This window comes from Sinohyriopsis cumingii, chromosome 16 (genome assembly GCF_028554795.1).
Source record: "Sinohyriopsis cumingii isolate HCF-2022 chromosome 16, ASM2855479v2, whole genome shotgun sequence".
Lineage (NCBI taxonomy): Eukaryota > Metazoa > Mollusca > Bivalvia > Unionida > Unionidae > Sinohyriopsis > Sinohyriopsis cumingii.
Window position 1 is genome coordinate 77,450,505 of NC_142976.1, and position 16,833 is coordinate 77,467,337.

The 16,833-nt window shown below is 35.2% G+C and overlaps 1 long non-coding RNA gene across 1 annotated transcript in view; it reads left to right on the forward strand.

Moving 5' to 3' along the window:
* Positions 1–16,833, forward strand: part of LOC149780846 (uncharacterized) — a 23,584-nt gene continuing 6,751 nt past the window's right edge. Inside the window, exons 1-2 of the long non-coding RNA XR_016415154.1 lie at positions 1–175; positions 2,382–2,505. This is a non-coding gene — a long non-coding RNA (uncharacterized LOC149780846). The remainder of the gene's footprint in view (positions 176–2,381; positions 2,506–16,833) is intronic.

Sequence of the window (16,833 nt, forward strand, 5' to 3'; positions counted from 1 at the left end):
AGTAATATATTTCATTTCTATAGCACGGTGGATAAACATTACATCTTTTCAATGCTATGTGCAGAATAGGCCGACATATCGCGAGTCAGGAAAACAGTGCGGTGGTATCCCCCGTGTCCGAAATGAATATTATTTTGAACAGAATGTTCTGGTAATAATTGCATCTTTTCAAATGGTAAGCATGGCTGTATTTTATTTTTGTCAATCGCTCGAACTCGGTATGTGTTTTGCTTCAATATTGGAAACGAAAACCTTAGGTACACAGAAATGCCCGACAGCAGTGTGTGTGTGTGTATATATATATATATATATATATATATATATATATATATATATATATATATATATTGACATTACTAGTACCGATGCTTAGAAAGATCAGACACCAACTCTTGCGGACAGGAAGGATGTGAGTGATCTCTTTGATCTTTGCCGCCAAGCGAGGCTGACGTAAACAATATTTTCAGCACTCGGTGTGTGGTAATGTGGCCGTAAGCTTTTATCCCGCTCACCTGGTGTTTCTTTGCATGCTTAAAGTAGCAGATAGGCTTGTTGACAACCATAACTTGAATGTACATGTACTTAAAGGCACGATTTAACTGAAAGCAACTGAAGTCTCAGAAAGTCTTTTAAAGGCTGGCTGTTGTCCAACTTTTTGACATTAAAAAAAATTGACTTGCTTCGGACTAGCCACTAAAATCTTGGTAATAACCGTGAATTTCACTTTTCCTATTGTTGGGCTGGAAAAATCACACGCCATGCAATTTGCTATTCAATAAAAAAAATATTAAAAAAAAAGAGGATAGAAACAAATACTACTAAATGACAGGAATAATAATGTAGACTACAACAAAATAAATGTGTACATACAAAATCTGAAGAAATCATTCTTTATTTACAACATGCCATAAATTGGAACCACATTCTTCCTGATTCACCGTATAGTTAAGATCTAAATAGAACATAATACAATAGTTAGTCTGCAACATTATGTATTTCTTCACATTAAAAATTTTAAATATGAAAGATATGAAAGACTTTTTAAATACTCATTACAGAAGTATTTTCCTTTAGTTCTTCAGTATAACTGTATCTTTGGATAAATATTTCATGAAAGTATTCTGGAGAACAAAGACCCTCATCTGTAAACACCAATTTGATATCTCTTGATCCATCTGTGAATACATGTTTGATGTTTTTTTACTCAGATGTGAACATTAATTTTATATGGCTTGACTCTCACCTGTGAACACCAATTAGACATATCTTGACTCTCACCTGTGTACAATAATTTGATATAGCTTGACTCTTACCTTTGTAGAGCAATTTTGATGTTTAATATATCTCACCTGTGAGCAGCAACTCGATTTATCTTTACTCATACCTGTGTGCAGCAGTTTAATGTATAGTAGTAGATAATTCCCTATGAATAGAGGACCTGTGTACAGTAATTTGTATCTTGACTCACCTTTGTAGAACTGTGTGATGTATGAGATATCTCACCTGTGAACAGCAATTTGATGAGTCTTTACTCTTACCTGTCGACAGCAATTTGAGGTAGATAATTTCCACGTGAACAGTAGTATGATGTATTTTAAGTCTCAGCTGTCTACATCAGTTTTGATGTAATGATTGTTGTTGTTCTAGGGTTTAACGCCATTTTTCAGCACAAGATAGGCTATACATGGCGGCCAGTATAACTGGTGGAGGAAGAACCCTGGAAAACCCAGGGAAGAACCACCGACCCACGAGAAGCTACTGGCAGGCTTTCCCACGTACCCATGCTAGCCGAGCCTTGGACTCGAACCCACACAGACAGAGGTGAGATGGCAGTGATCCGGAACGGTGAGCGCTTTAGACCACATGGCCACTCGGGGCCCCTTGATGTAACGAGATATCATACCTGTATGCAGCAACTTGATTTATCTTGATTTATCTTGATTCTCACTATGATAACAGTTTGATTATCTTGCACATCTTTTCATATTTATTTTAGTTAATACTTAATCTGAGTAGTGTCGAGGACAATGCTACATGAAAAAGGATCTCTTAACATGATTTTGGTTGTTTGTAAAAAATCTGAAAATAAGAAGTGGGATTTAGTGGTCATTCCACAGCACGGTTTACTTAATTCCAAGAAAGAAATCAGTTGAAAATATATGGAAACTAATCCACCTTTCAACAATACTTTAAGAATTTCACAATATTATTCATTGTTGCATTCACACCCATCTCCATGACAGTGACCCAGAAGCAATTATGCAAAACTGTCAATATATAATGCATCTTTCTGCCTGAATATAAAAAGTATGGTTTAAAAAGATTTCAAATACCATTGTAATTGCAATTGGTTTAAATTTGACCCCTGACTGTCCTCCCAGGGAAAACCACAAGTAGGAATCAAGAACAGCACCCTTTATGCAACATGGCTACCACATGGACAACACAACTGCAAATTCCATCCAGCAGGCTGGGAGAAATGAGATAATGGACAGATGGAATCAGGTAACAATTAATTTTACTATATATTTTCTATTTATTTCTCAGTACTGAACTTTCTATTCCACCCAAAAGATAATAAATCACATCTTAAAGTACCTTCAAAGATGAATTCACGATGAAGTTCTTGTCATAGGTTATCCAGCATTTGCGAGACTGGGCTATAAAACAAAGCACCATACATCAGGTCACAGATTTCATTACCGATCATCATCAATGCCTCATTAACCACTTTGCAGTGTTGCTGAAATATACACAACCAACCACACCATAATGCTTACATTCTAAAGAATAAACAATTACCTTTAAATCAACAAGAAGAAGACCTAAATCTAACTCCTGCACCAATGGAGAGAGAAAACAAATATGCTCAAAATATAGACTGGGGCTACATTCTTGTGTACTGAATATGTAGTAATAATTGTGATCTGATTCCAGATGGAGCTTAAAAACAGTTCTCAAATAAATTTCCTCATTATTAATAATTGAACTAACATTGAGTATATTCTATTTTTCAGAGATGCTAATGCATAAAGCTTTGAATGTTAACCTAATCCAAGTGTATTTACACATTTAGTTTGGGATCAAATCCATGTTAGAATTTGAGCCATACTTGTAGTTGTTTGTATAAAGCATGAATTATAAGCTAAGCAGTGCCAGCCTCTCTTAGGAACCATGCAACCTCGTTGATCATTGCTGTCAATGTCTGTCACTCAGTGTGTGGTAATGTGGCTGTAAGCTTTTATCTTGTTCAGCTGGTGTTCCTTTGTATGCTTATAACAGAATAAAGTTATGTTGATAATTCTACTGAATGCATGTGTACTTTGAGGCATTATCTAATTGTGAAAGGAATTGAAGTCTGATAAGTCTTTTAAATTTTGACTGTGATATACTGAGGAATATGCACTTTTCCAACTTTCTTGCATTAAAAAAAATGACATCTTCAGACAAGCCATTAAAATTTTGTTACTAGTCGAACTTTGAATTTCATGTTTGCTGATGTCAGGCTGGGGAAATCCCACCTTTACCTATGCTAATGAAGGGGTATAGCTAAATACCAATAGGTGAAGGCAGTAACATTCTTGTCAGTGAAAACAAAGCAGATCTTATACATATAAAATCAATGTTAATTTACATCTTGTCATATCTCCGTACCGCTGTCTTCCTGCATTACACAACTATTACACTCAGAATAAAACATGACATAATGTAACATAATGGACGTCACTAGACTACCTACACATTTCTTTGTATATAAACTGAGGAAAATACATGACCTTCAACCAGTTAAAATCTGTTTTACTCCTAATAAAACTATTTTATGAATTTGTTTAAAGGGTATCTTTTCCCAGAGTTTTTCTGTATAATTATTGGTATCTTTGAACAAATATTTTGTTATATTAATTTCTATTTTGAAGCTTTTGGGGGTTTTGTGTGCTCAATTTTCATTTTTTCTTTCCATTCTCCAAAACATGTCCACGAACATTTTGCATTATTCTGATTGGAATAAGGATCCTGAGTGGCCGAGTGGTCTAAAGCGCTCACTGTTGATCACTGCCATCTCACCTCTGTCTGCGTGGGTTCAAGCCTCGGGCTTGGCCAATATGGGTATGTGAGAAAACTTGCCTGTAGTTTCTTGTGGGTTGGTGGTTCTTTCCTGGGTTTTCCCTGGTTCTTTCTCCACCATTTATATTGGCCGACATGTGTAGCCTATCTTGTGCTGAAAAATGGCATTGAACCTTAAAACAACAACAAATGACTGGATTACATCTGCCCTCTGATGTAAGAAATCTTTTGTAAATTAATGTATGGTCAATCTTCTTGATGCCTTACAAACATATTTGATTCTGTCCCGAGTTGTCGATTTATTTGGTTATTCTCCCAGTTCTGGAATCAATAATATCATTCATGATACATTGAATTGAAGAATGATGTTACTCGAGACCCATGACACACATCTGTCTGGTAAAGAATACTATTTAGTGCTAGTGCTCTGGCATTTAGTTCTCTGATGAATTGTCCAACAAAGTTCATATCAACTTTGTGTTCCAGCCATTCGCATTTCCACACATTTTTTCAAACCTTTATCCAAATTTTTGTTTCGATGTCTCTATCAACAATTAAAGATGTCATGTCTGGCAAATCAGAAGTATTCATTATGTGAGGATTGATTGAAAGGTAGAATACTTACAATGTTCCTCAGAACAATTTAAGTTAAGTAAAATGCAGAATGAATACTAGTAACAATGATTATCTTTATATGGCTAGATTACTGCAAAATGGATTTTTGTGAACTCATTCAAGGACTTTCTGGATTATATTATGATACATCAAGACCTTTGGTAATTCGACAGTCAAGATTCATGGAACTCGTTTGGAACACTCTCTACTTTTGAACTTTTAATAATACATTTTGAATTATGCTGTATTTAATTCATAATACTCTAAGTTCTCTTAAATTTTCATTTGATAACTTAGATTATTAAATTATTTGTTGATTTTACAAAACTGGATGGTTTTGCTTCTTCCTTTTACTTAGTTCAAGACCATACAGTCATAACAATGTCTTCATTCACAACTCTGAAAATAACATAACTCATAAACAAGTTGAAAGTTGGTTGAATTAAATTGAAAGCAAGTATATTTTTAAAACAAGCTGTGAATACATAATATATGTGTGTAATCTACAAAGCTTATATTCATTTGATTTAAAAACAAAAAAAATCATGTTTTATTTCCAACTCCACCAATGTTCCCACCTCAAACTTGAAAAGTACTGCATTCTGACTTCATGTGGAAAATTCTTGTGAAGTAGAATATAAATTCTGTAAAAACATGACTAAGTGTTATATTTAGGTACCATGTATACTAAAAAAGAATAATGTAGTCACAAGCACTGGACTAAAAGAATAGCCGTTTTCCTTGTGCCATACCAATCCAATTTCTTCAACGTCAGTATTTTTATTTTCCCCCTTCACTATGCACTGAGTGCACTACATAATAGTTCCATCAATAGTTCTAAACAGAACAGAATAGTTACACTAAAACATCAACCCTGAACTGAACTTCAAACACCAACATATTTTATGTAAAAGATATATTTGAAAGACACATAAAAGACAAAAGCCTCCCAAACATTTAAGTTATTGAGGAAAGGATATATGCATCAGAAACTTGCAGGACATGATTTGAACTAATCTGGTTTCTAACCTTATGATATGCATCGATGTACATTTTAACGGGTAGTAACAAAAACCTGACCATCAGCTAGGTACACTTGTTTAATAATATTAAAAAAAACACTTATAATATTCCATTAGTTTTTACAAGACATTTCAGTGTCAAGAGTTTTTGTTCTATCACCATCCTATTTCATAAAAACATTGTAATTGAAAATCCATGCCTGTGACGCACTTCACTTTTCAAGGATAAAAAAAAAAAACATGGACAACAGGATCAGGTCTTCTTTTATCACTATACTTGCATCTTTAACATGTCCTTTTCCTGGGAAATGCAAAAACATTGCACTTGTTGATGAGAATCTACAAATGAGTGGTATTTTTGTTTCTTAAGAAAATCTTCTCAGTGAGCAATGTAGATATCACCTGGTAACATCTTTATTTTAAAGTGGTTACTTCCCAATAAACTGTTCTACTATGTCTTTATTTTTAATGTAGAGTCCATAAATTCCACAAATTGTTATATACTCTTCAAAACATTAGCCATATGAATCTAGACACATGATAGAATCAGGATTCTCATTTTCTTTGAGTATTTGTTTTGTTTCACACTTACCTTTATCTGCCTGTATGGCGAACACTTCACTTTTCAGTTGATTAACTTTCAAGCCCTCATTTTAATTCTTTTGTACAAGTATTCTGAACTTTCTCCAATGCAGGCTTCAGTACTTTCTCTGTGCCCAAAATCTACCCTCTATATATTCCATTCTTGGCCATTTTGATCAACAGCTGCAGATGCATCTAATTTCTCAGTGACAGTTCTTCCCTCCCTCCCTCTCTATTGTCTTCAGGGGTAGAAATGCATTCTCCCTGTTCAACACTGTCAACACATTTTTAATTTTTCTTGGTCCACTTCTTCCTAGTCCTGGCATTCTTGATTTTTACTTTGTATTATTATTTTGTGTTCTTCAAGGCTCTTAATATATGTACTCCTGCAATGATCAAAGTTTTCCCCACAAAATGTCACAAGTTCAGCAGTATTATAACTTAGTATTAGGAAGTCCTACAAAGTAAGACATACACCATGATATTTATGATGCAAGTGTACAAATGCTTTACTGACAGCACAAAGTGTTGCATAACAGCTGTATTTCAAGTATATATCATACATTTGGAAGCCTATATGGACAATACATGATGGACAAAAAAACATAAAATTAGCTAAAACCCAGAGATTTTTCTTCTTCAAAACATTGTTCTTAAAATCCGATTCAGAAGCTGTTATTATTGAACCCCACAATACAGATTTTACTTGATATATATAGAAGACGCAGGCCTATAGAAACCAAAGAGTGGGAGATGGTGAGACCTCTGTTCGAAGTTTAAATGTAAGCTTACCAGCAGCTTCCTGTGATCAGTGGTTTTTACTGGGTTCTTCCTCCACCAAGTTATACTGGCTACCATGTACAGCCTATCATGTGCTGAAAACGGTGTTGAACCCAGAACAACAGCTTACCATTGAATAAATGTATTTATTCCTGCTTCCATTTGTACTGGTCAGAATAGGCCTACCTTAAGGATATACATGTATATATATATATATATATAGAGCATGGAAGAATCTGTGTGGTCATGAGATAAAGGCAAATACATGATGCATGTTAGTAAAACGTAAAATACACTTCACAGTGACCTTTGGTTTGATATGTGTAATATATGCAAACATGCATCCAATTATTAAATTTTAAAATTTCAACATATAAGCATCCAATAACTCAACTTTAGAAACAAAATTCCAAGACAATTATAGCAGCATGCAATGTCCTATTGACTACGTTTTCCAACAACTTTTTGTACTTATCATGATGCATTGCCCCAAGTTTCATGATTCCAGGTAGGTCAGGATGCATACAATATGTCAAAAAGTTAAAAGTTCTTTGGGGATTAATACCAATTCTCAGGGCAAGATAGGCTATACATGGCAGCCAGTATAATAGATGGATGAAGAACACGGGGGAAAACTCTGGTAAGAAACACTGGCACAAGGGAAGGTACTGGTAGTTTTCTCACATACCCACACTGACTGAGATGGAGACTCAAACCCATGCAGACAAGGGTGAAATGGCAATGATTTGTAAAATCAAGTGCTTTTGACCACTTGGCCCGCCAGGGTCTATTGCCAGAAAGTAGTGTGGTCATTAGCTAAATGACAAAACTTTATCAGAGTAAGTAGAAGATGCAATATATTGCATTTTATTTACATTTTCACGCATTCCAAGAAAAAAAATCATCTTGCTATCAATTTCATTCAGGTATGGCTCAACATAAGGTTGTTAAAGTTTGCAGGACCCACTAGTAGGTGGTTATAATATGCAGTCACCATATGGTAGAATGAAACTTGAACTTTTTGATAGACAGCTGGCTTGGAACCTACATCTCAATACATATGTCAGTATATCAAAATTGGAACAAAATGGGTCAGAAAGAAACTTGGACTAGTATAACAGTAGTGAAGAATAAATATTAAATGTGTATTAATAAAATACTTTTGCTAGAGTTAACTTCCTGGCATTCATTTTTTGTGCTAGTCACACTTTTGTTATTGGTGGTAGTAACTGAGCTTCTTTTGCTGCAACTTGTGGTATCAACAGAGATAATGTTATAAATTTCATTTTCTAGCACGAAGAGTGCCTAAAAAATGATCAGACACAAAATTTAGCTCATCAAGTAAAATGCCCAATATCGATCACACTGACATAACTCTACATTAAATGCTCAAGATGTATCCCCTCACCACTTCATGATATAAGGCACCATAGCGTAACCATAGCGTATACATCGTCAGCTAAAAATCCTATGTGATCTTGCCCATGTAGTGTGAGATGTGAGTCAGTGACCTTTTGTTGCACAGGAGTGGAACTCATAAAGATGCAAACAATCATCTAATATGATTTTAGCATTAGGTGCTTTCAGTGAATTGTAAAATATGGGTCACAGGGCCCTACTTGCAATGAGAATGTAGTAGATGTGATGTATCCCCTCACTAAATTTCATTATTCCAAGTAAAAGTACGCAGGGTGCAAAAGAACTGTGTCATGATTTTTTATAAAAGCTTCACCATTGCCAGCAAAATATGAAAAGTTAGTCACAGTGACTGTTTATGGACAGAGCTTGCATGCCATCACCAACCTGGATTATTCAAGAGCAAACAGTGCTCAAGAAATAAACCTTAAACCTAAAACAAAATAAACCCAAATCACTGAATCATAAAATATTGGTCGCAGTGACCCACTTTTGTAATGAGGGTCTAGTCCTCATCAATATGCATGCCCTTGCTAAGTTTCATGATTCAAGTTGTATCAGTATGCATATAGGGTGCAAAACCCTGAGCTACTCAACAAAGAAAGTTCAATGTGCAAAGTTAACCCCACAAGACACCTCCTAGGGAGCAGGTGCTATGCAACCTACTCCCAACTGCTGCCTAGGACTGAAGACACAAGGCCATGATGCTGAGGCATTACATATGGTGTGTGTGTATGAATTGGATTTTTAACATAGCTTTAACAATTTTTCAGTCATATCACTATGATGTCTGGAGTGTGGCAGTTTATAGTGATGACTAGCACTGGGGCATCATGCTGCAGGCATGTAGCATGATGTCTCACCCAGTCACATTATCCTGACATCAGCCCAGCTAGTCCTAACAGTAATCTCTTAATGCTGAGCGCCAAGTGAGGCAGCTGTTAGTACCATTTTTGTAAGTCTTTGGTATGACTCGGCCATGGATCGAACCCAAGACCTCCTGCACATTACATATAGACTTTTTGTCTGAACACTGATGTCAGAGATAGTACAATTATATCTCTTGTGGGGAAAAGTGAGAAATGAGCTTATTTTACTGATATGGCATGTCAAACTGTAGTCAATTACTGAATTATGGGTGAATGTTGCTTCACTATTCACTAGATTCCAAGCAGTGATAGCAAATAGGAGCCATTCCTTTAAAGAAAGTTATTTAGGGCTGTTCCAGTAAAACATATACCCCCCGAGGGGAAGGCACTTTCAAATTCAACCAACCCACAACAGAAGCAATTTAAAAAAATTATGATCCACCATCAGATACGTTTTAATTAAAAAACCTTGCCCCCTACAGAAGCTTATTTTTTAAACATAATTTCTGGCTATGGGTTAGTGGGTGGTAGAAGCGATTTTAATATTGGGTTGGGGACAGAAGCGATTTAAATGACAGCTGGCTGGAGGTAATCTACTGAATTCTTATAGATCATATAATCTACTGCACATTTTTATTTGTATTCATTCATTATGATCAATCTTTGTTTGTCTGTCAGCCAAGTATATCTCTGATATTGTGAAATCACAAATTTTCATGGTGGCTTATTATTTGTAGATGTCTTTGATCAGTCCCTTACTACCAATTAATTTAACATTCATGAATACAGATTTTATAATAGATATTTCTATTCTAATACAGATATCATGAATTTGTATCCTTACTAAACCGTGTTTACTAAAGTGATCACTGTCTTGCTATTTTTCTTTGTTCTCAGGCATGCTGCTTTTGATTAGAATAATAGTTAACTCTTGTATAGCTTTAAATGTGTGGTCAGATTCTATGATTCCTTGTTATTATCTTTTTCAATAAATGTTTTGGCAAACTTATAATACATGATTTGTCAGAAAAAAAAACCATTGATGCCTGTGGAAGTGATGTTGCAGTATTTCTGTCTACTTTTACACTATATCATTTCTTGTAAGAACATCTTGTTCAGTTACCGATGTCTTATTTTTATGCCTTATTGCAAGACTAATATAAAGTTATAAAATAATATAGCAAGTCAAACATTTTTATACAAGTTAGATTTTTAAAAATGGATGAAATTCAAGGAATCATTTTTCCCAGAATACTCATAAAATCAATGTCACTGCAGTTAACTGTATTGTCAACAGCATCATCATTGATGATGGCCTAGCAGTAACATTCTGCACTTTCAATCCAGTTGTCACAGGTTCTATCTCCCACTTCTAGTCTTTCATATGAGATTTATACCTATGGCCTGAGGGGCTTTCATGGCAGAGTGGTATAAGATGCTTGTCTTGTAATACAGATCTAAGGGGCTTCCATGGCAGTGGTACAAGATGTTTGTCATGTGATTTCTTGCCTCCAATGTGTAAATGAGAATGTTGCCAGTTACTTGTGGAAGGTCAGTGGTTCTACATAAGTGGTGTTTGGTGTCTCAAAAGGACTTGGATTTTCTTCAGCAGTAAAACTGGCTGCCATATATAGATTCTCTTCATCTGAAAATGGTGTAAAGGCCATAATGATCTACTGAATCCTGAGATCTCATGTCCAAATGACTTCGGCTGTTGGAGATAAACGTCAAATCAACAGAGGCTCCATGTTCCCAAGTATACTAAGGTGCTTGCTTTTACATCACTTGCACATCTCACAAAGTGAGTTTGTGTCATAGATCAACCAATTTAGGTTGGTGGTCTTTCGGGGTTCTTCCTCCACCTAATATTGTTAAAAAATCAACAAAAAAAACCCAAATCAAACCAAACTAAATCAACCAACTAATCAACTGTGGCAACAGCAGCAAAGGTACTAGTCAATCATTTTTTCCACAGCTGTATGAGTTTATAACTTTTGAGTCAAGTAATTTTTGTAGACCTTTGAAAATCGTCAATTATGCCTTTCTGACAGTTACCAAAAAGTCATCATCAGTTGGTACAAATGAATATTTCATGGTGAGCATATGAGATGGAAAAGCCTTGAGCTTTATCCTGCATCACACACTGCCAAAAAGTTTACATTTTAAATTTTCTCTGACAATGTTTATTGTTCCAACTAGAACTGTTATAACTTATTCAAGCTATATTCACCAATATCTGGAGATATGCATCTGTAATAAATATTTGTAACAAAGTATGAGAATGCATCAATGTTTTTCAATGATGCATTTGAATTGAGCAACAATCACAATCAACAAACCAAGAAATAAAATTATTCACATCTCTCAGGCAGAAGTAGTGTATAATCATAATCTGCCAAAAGATTTTTAAATTTGCCAAATATTTTCCAACCATACTGATTCAGACCAGAAGGTTAAAATCCATTTGATACATCTTTTAAGTAGCCAAATTCTTATTGGTTTAGTACACTCTTTATTGTCTTCCTTTTGATGAAATTTCTTACTGTAGCCGAGAAAATAATGTTGCACACATAAAAAAAGAGGCAGACTTCTAATCATTATTGTTTTTATTATACTTCTCCATTCCAGCCTGTTCTTTTGATCTTGTCCCCCCCCCCACCACTGTTTGTCTTGTTTATGATATGTATCTAAATTTCTCACTTACTTTTCCTACTACTATACAGATGTTCTGTGAATATGCATATCAGTGTGAAACACAATGGGGAGACTAAATCCAAGATTGAAAACCTCTACATTTCTGCATGTATTCTGCTTGGATTCCATATTTCAGCACAAAACTCAAGAGTTCAGGACTCTCTGTACTAATTCAGTTCCCACTGTAAATTTGTGCAAACACCAGGATATTAAACTTCAGTAACTTAAAATTTTGAGTGCTCATAATCAAATTTATATCAGTATAGACACATCTATGATGACAGCTTTTGTGAAAAGAAAACGATAACAGCCGCACCATTTTCTGGATCTATACAAATTTGAAATGTGTGCTTTCAAAACTGCACCAAAGAGTCAGCTGCTGATTTCAGTAATGAGTCGTCCAAACTCGGGTCTGTAAAGGGATTGAAATTATATTAATAAAACAAATGTCCCTCACTCTTTTCAGTTACAAGTAGGACAAGCTCTCAAATGATTGTTTTTACTAAAATCTTACTTTCATTATCAACCAATCAGGGACAGTCAAACCCATATATACTCTATTTTATCTTCACTGATTTATAGTATGGTTCTTGTTCTTTCACATCTGTAGTAATGTGAGTCCCTTAACAACTCTCAATGGTTGTAGGACTTTTTCGACCATGCTGAATGGACACACTGAAAGATAATGTTCAAGTAACAGAAATACTATGGGATAACCAGAGACCAATAAAATCGAATAGTCAAGTTATCTCCCCTGCAGGGATGCTGCCAGGATTTCAGGATGTACTCTGAAGTTTTGTGTGTGTGATCTCCAATGAGGAAGTGGTGGTGGTGGGAATAGCCATTGTTAAATATCTCCCTAACACTTAAATATGTCACTCTTTCTATCTGTTCCACTCTGTTAAGGCTCTACTGAAATCAAAATTCTCGAAGAGATGTCATCTCTAGTTGTATAGCGATTATTACTGTGATGTCATTGGGCATGGTCACGTGGTTGTGGTGGGGTCTTGGTTGGGATGGCATAAAGACTACACTCCATATTTGACAACTAATTATGATATTGTCAAAAAAATTAAAAAATTTTCTAGCAATTGAGTTGGACTCTGATACTTGATTCATAGTCAATGAACAGGTTCTAAAATTGATGTGTTTATTTTGGAGCCATGTTTCTCCATAACATTCAAGATTTGGATATACCAAAGGTGAAATTGGTACAGTTGCATCCTAAACTACTATCGTGGCTACTTCAAATGTTATTTAATGTGAGACTTAATGCAAGAACTCGAAGTAGCTTCAGTGATTTTTGGGTTAAAATAATTTCTTCTCAAACAACTCAATTTGGTGCAGATTACATTGTTTTTTAATGATACAGTGAGAATTCTTGATGTGTAAAACTTGCGCAAGAAATGAACAACATCAGATCAGAAAATTACTACCACTGGGAAAATACTGATAGGAATATACAGAAATAATGATATTATTATTTAAGTAGAATATGTGGTGACAATACAAGCACTAGTTCTACAATTTTGCAAAATACATCTTGTACAACTATTCTGCTGTTTCTAACAACACTGTAATATGGCAATAATTTCTGCCCACTTTTTATTTTAGTCCCTTGCAAATTATAAGTTTTAAATTTTACAACACTAAGCACATTTTACCTTTTCACAATAACACATCATTACAAATATTTAGATTGCAAGAAAATAAAAGGAACAATTTTATTAAAAGCACTGGTACCAGTAAGACTAAAGGAGATGGTAAAAAACAGAATCAGGATGAAAATTAGTAGTGTAGTAAAGAATCCATATATCAGAATGACATCAAGTATTTTTTCATCAATTTCATCATTAGTTAATGACACTGCTTAAAAATGTAGTGTACTAGAAAACAGACTTTTTTAGTTATCCAATTTGTAATACAAATACCAAATGATGGCTTGGAACCAAGTGCCAAAAGGTCTACAGAAAATACCACCATGATCAAAATATACATAGGAAGAACCGAACACAAACAGGACAAATTTTATCCATCTTGCTCTGAGTTTACACAGATCAGTCAGTCTTTTATGTTTAATGTCATTTAATTTTCGCACATACTGAGCGTGTACTTAATTTGGTCATACATCTGCATGATATAAAAGTATGCCTCTTTATTCTTTTGTTGCCATAGTGGTTCTGCCAACTAGAGATCTACACACACTCAGTTATGTTGTATGGGGTTTCTCTGATGTTCCCAATGAGCATTAATCTGTTAATTGTTTTCTGAATTTAATATGATCCTCCTCCTCTGTGTACGAATATTATTCTGTGCTGTGAACTCCTTTCATTGCCTGCTGTTTGAAACGCATATGCATAACTAGCTTGAACAAGTTACTGTTCTTTATGGTTGTGCAATTTTCAACTCACAACTCACAGGTATGGCCCCATGGGTGTTCTCTCTTGGATATCTCTGTTCCAAAAAGAAAAATTTTGAACTCGAGGTCTCGTTAGGATTTTAAAACTAAGAGTCCATGGCTCCCATTTTGGTAAAAATATGAGTCCCACCAGCAAAAGTTGCAGTTCCCTCCCAGAAAACTATGCAAATTATAAGAACTATTGGCTGCCATAGAGTTTAATTTCTACATTCTTTATAACACTGACATAGCTCTTATTTGTCCATCAGAGTGAGTCTAAATTTTTTTTATCCAAGGAAGGTCTTATTCAAAGCACTAAGCTAGGCATCACACACTTTCTTACACTTGGCTACTGTCCCTTCCAAACTATCATTTCTAGCAACTTTAGCACTCTCATGAACCTCATTACAATCTTCGTCAGTTTGCCATTGAACCCCAAAATACTCATTTTAAGTCTCAACATATCATGATTCCAAGGTCACGTGCACTGCTTATTCCGTTACACTCGGAAATGACCACAATAATGAAAGCTAAAGTTGTTTATTTATGTACTGTTATAAATGACCACATGTACATCTCTGGTTATTTCTGCCTCTGAATTCAAGCACTGTAAATATCAGTAGATTTTCCCACCCAGTTGCCAGTCAAAGCCTTTGATCTTGCCACTTAGCTATTGCAGCATGTTCTTTAGATGTACTCTTATAATGGTGACGACGGGGGGGGGGGGCTTACAACCACTAAATTCTGTCATTGTAAATATCAGCACAGATAATTGATCAACTAATTTTCCCACTATGTAGGTGACTGAAGCAGGACTGGCAAGTCTTTGAATTTTACCGGCCACCTAAATAAAAAAATTGGCATCCAAATATGTGTGATTATAAGCATTTCCGAGACCTCTGTCAGTTTTCACTAACATGAACTCTGCCAAAGATTCACTTCCTTGTATCACTGTTTTGCTGCCTCTTATGCCAGATTTTTCTCTTCCATAATGCTGTATTAGTGTTTTAAGTCCAACATTCCAATAATCTGCTTGTTTAGACATGGGTATCTTGAATAAATATAACTGGCATATTGTCCATCCAACATGTACATCGGGCTCAACATCAATTTTGGGCTCAAAATCACATACTGGTATTTCCAGTGGCATTTTCCCAATGTCCAACAGACCGATATACATGAAATTCATTGTCATCATAGCTATCACCAGCCAGTATTTGCCGACTGAAAACGTTGTCTGAAGACAAACCGTGTTGTGATTCAACCAGTTTGGTTTCCTGTGTGGCCCTTATTGGAAACACGCATTTGTAAAACTTCGATGAAAGCAAGGCTAAAACTCCATAAAATGCCTGTTCCAAGGCCAATGAACCAATCAACTTTAGTTTAACAGCCATTCATGTCGAACCGATGTCTCCAGATATCTGGATGTCACATCAAGCATTGGGAGATAGCTGCGACAGTGCAAATTGCACTTTTAAAGTTAAAAGTTTAATAAAAAATTGCATACTGCGCAAAGCACATTTTTTTATATCTGCAACATTGATGTAATTTGCTGAATGCATATCACTGCTTTAAAAGTACGCGAATTCATACAAATTATGTGTACTGGCATAATTTTCTGACCCAATGTTTCATTCAAGTTAGACCGCTAGGAGAGGGTTAGATGCGATTTTAAATATATATTCATTTTTTTTTTCTTCTTTCTGACAAACCCACCAGCGATTTCTCATTTTGTTAACACAACCCACAACAGAAGTGATTTTCCTAACCAAGCTTCCACTGTCAGAATCAAAATAGTTAGAAACACAACCTTCTACAAAAGTTTTTTTGAAGTGCCCTCCCCAGGGGGGATATATGTTTTACTGGAACAGCCCTTACTGTTTAGTGTAAACATCTTCACATAAACAGTACAGCACTTTATTTCATCCCAACAAAATCAAAGCCATCATCAACAAAGTGGAGCAGTCAGTACTAAAATCAGTACCTGCCATGTCGTGGTCTGAATACAGGGATCAGATTCCTTGGGAATATTTGTTTTAAATAACCTAGCATACTGTACACTTGTATTTGTAAAATACATATGCACCAATGCAGACCAACAAAGACCCAAAACTGAAAAGTATAAAAATTGTATTTTGTTTGCACTGGATAGTTATGTAAATTTTGCTAACAAGCTTCTTGGGACAGAGAGAGGAAAAAGAGTAATACATTATCACAACAAATCTGACACTACTGTTCTGGACAACAGCATGACAAGCATTTACGAAAATCCTGACACATATAAGAATCTTAAATTAATTTATCTGAACAACTGATTTTAATATGACCCAAGTTTGATTTAAGAAAACAGTACCTGAAAATACAGTTTGAATGAATGACTGTTTTTCATGGC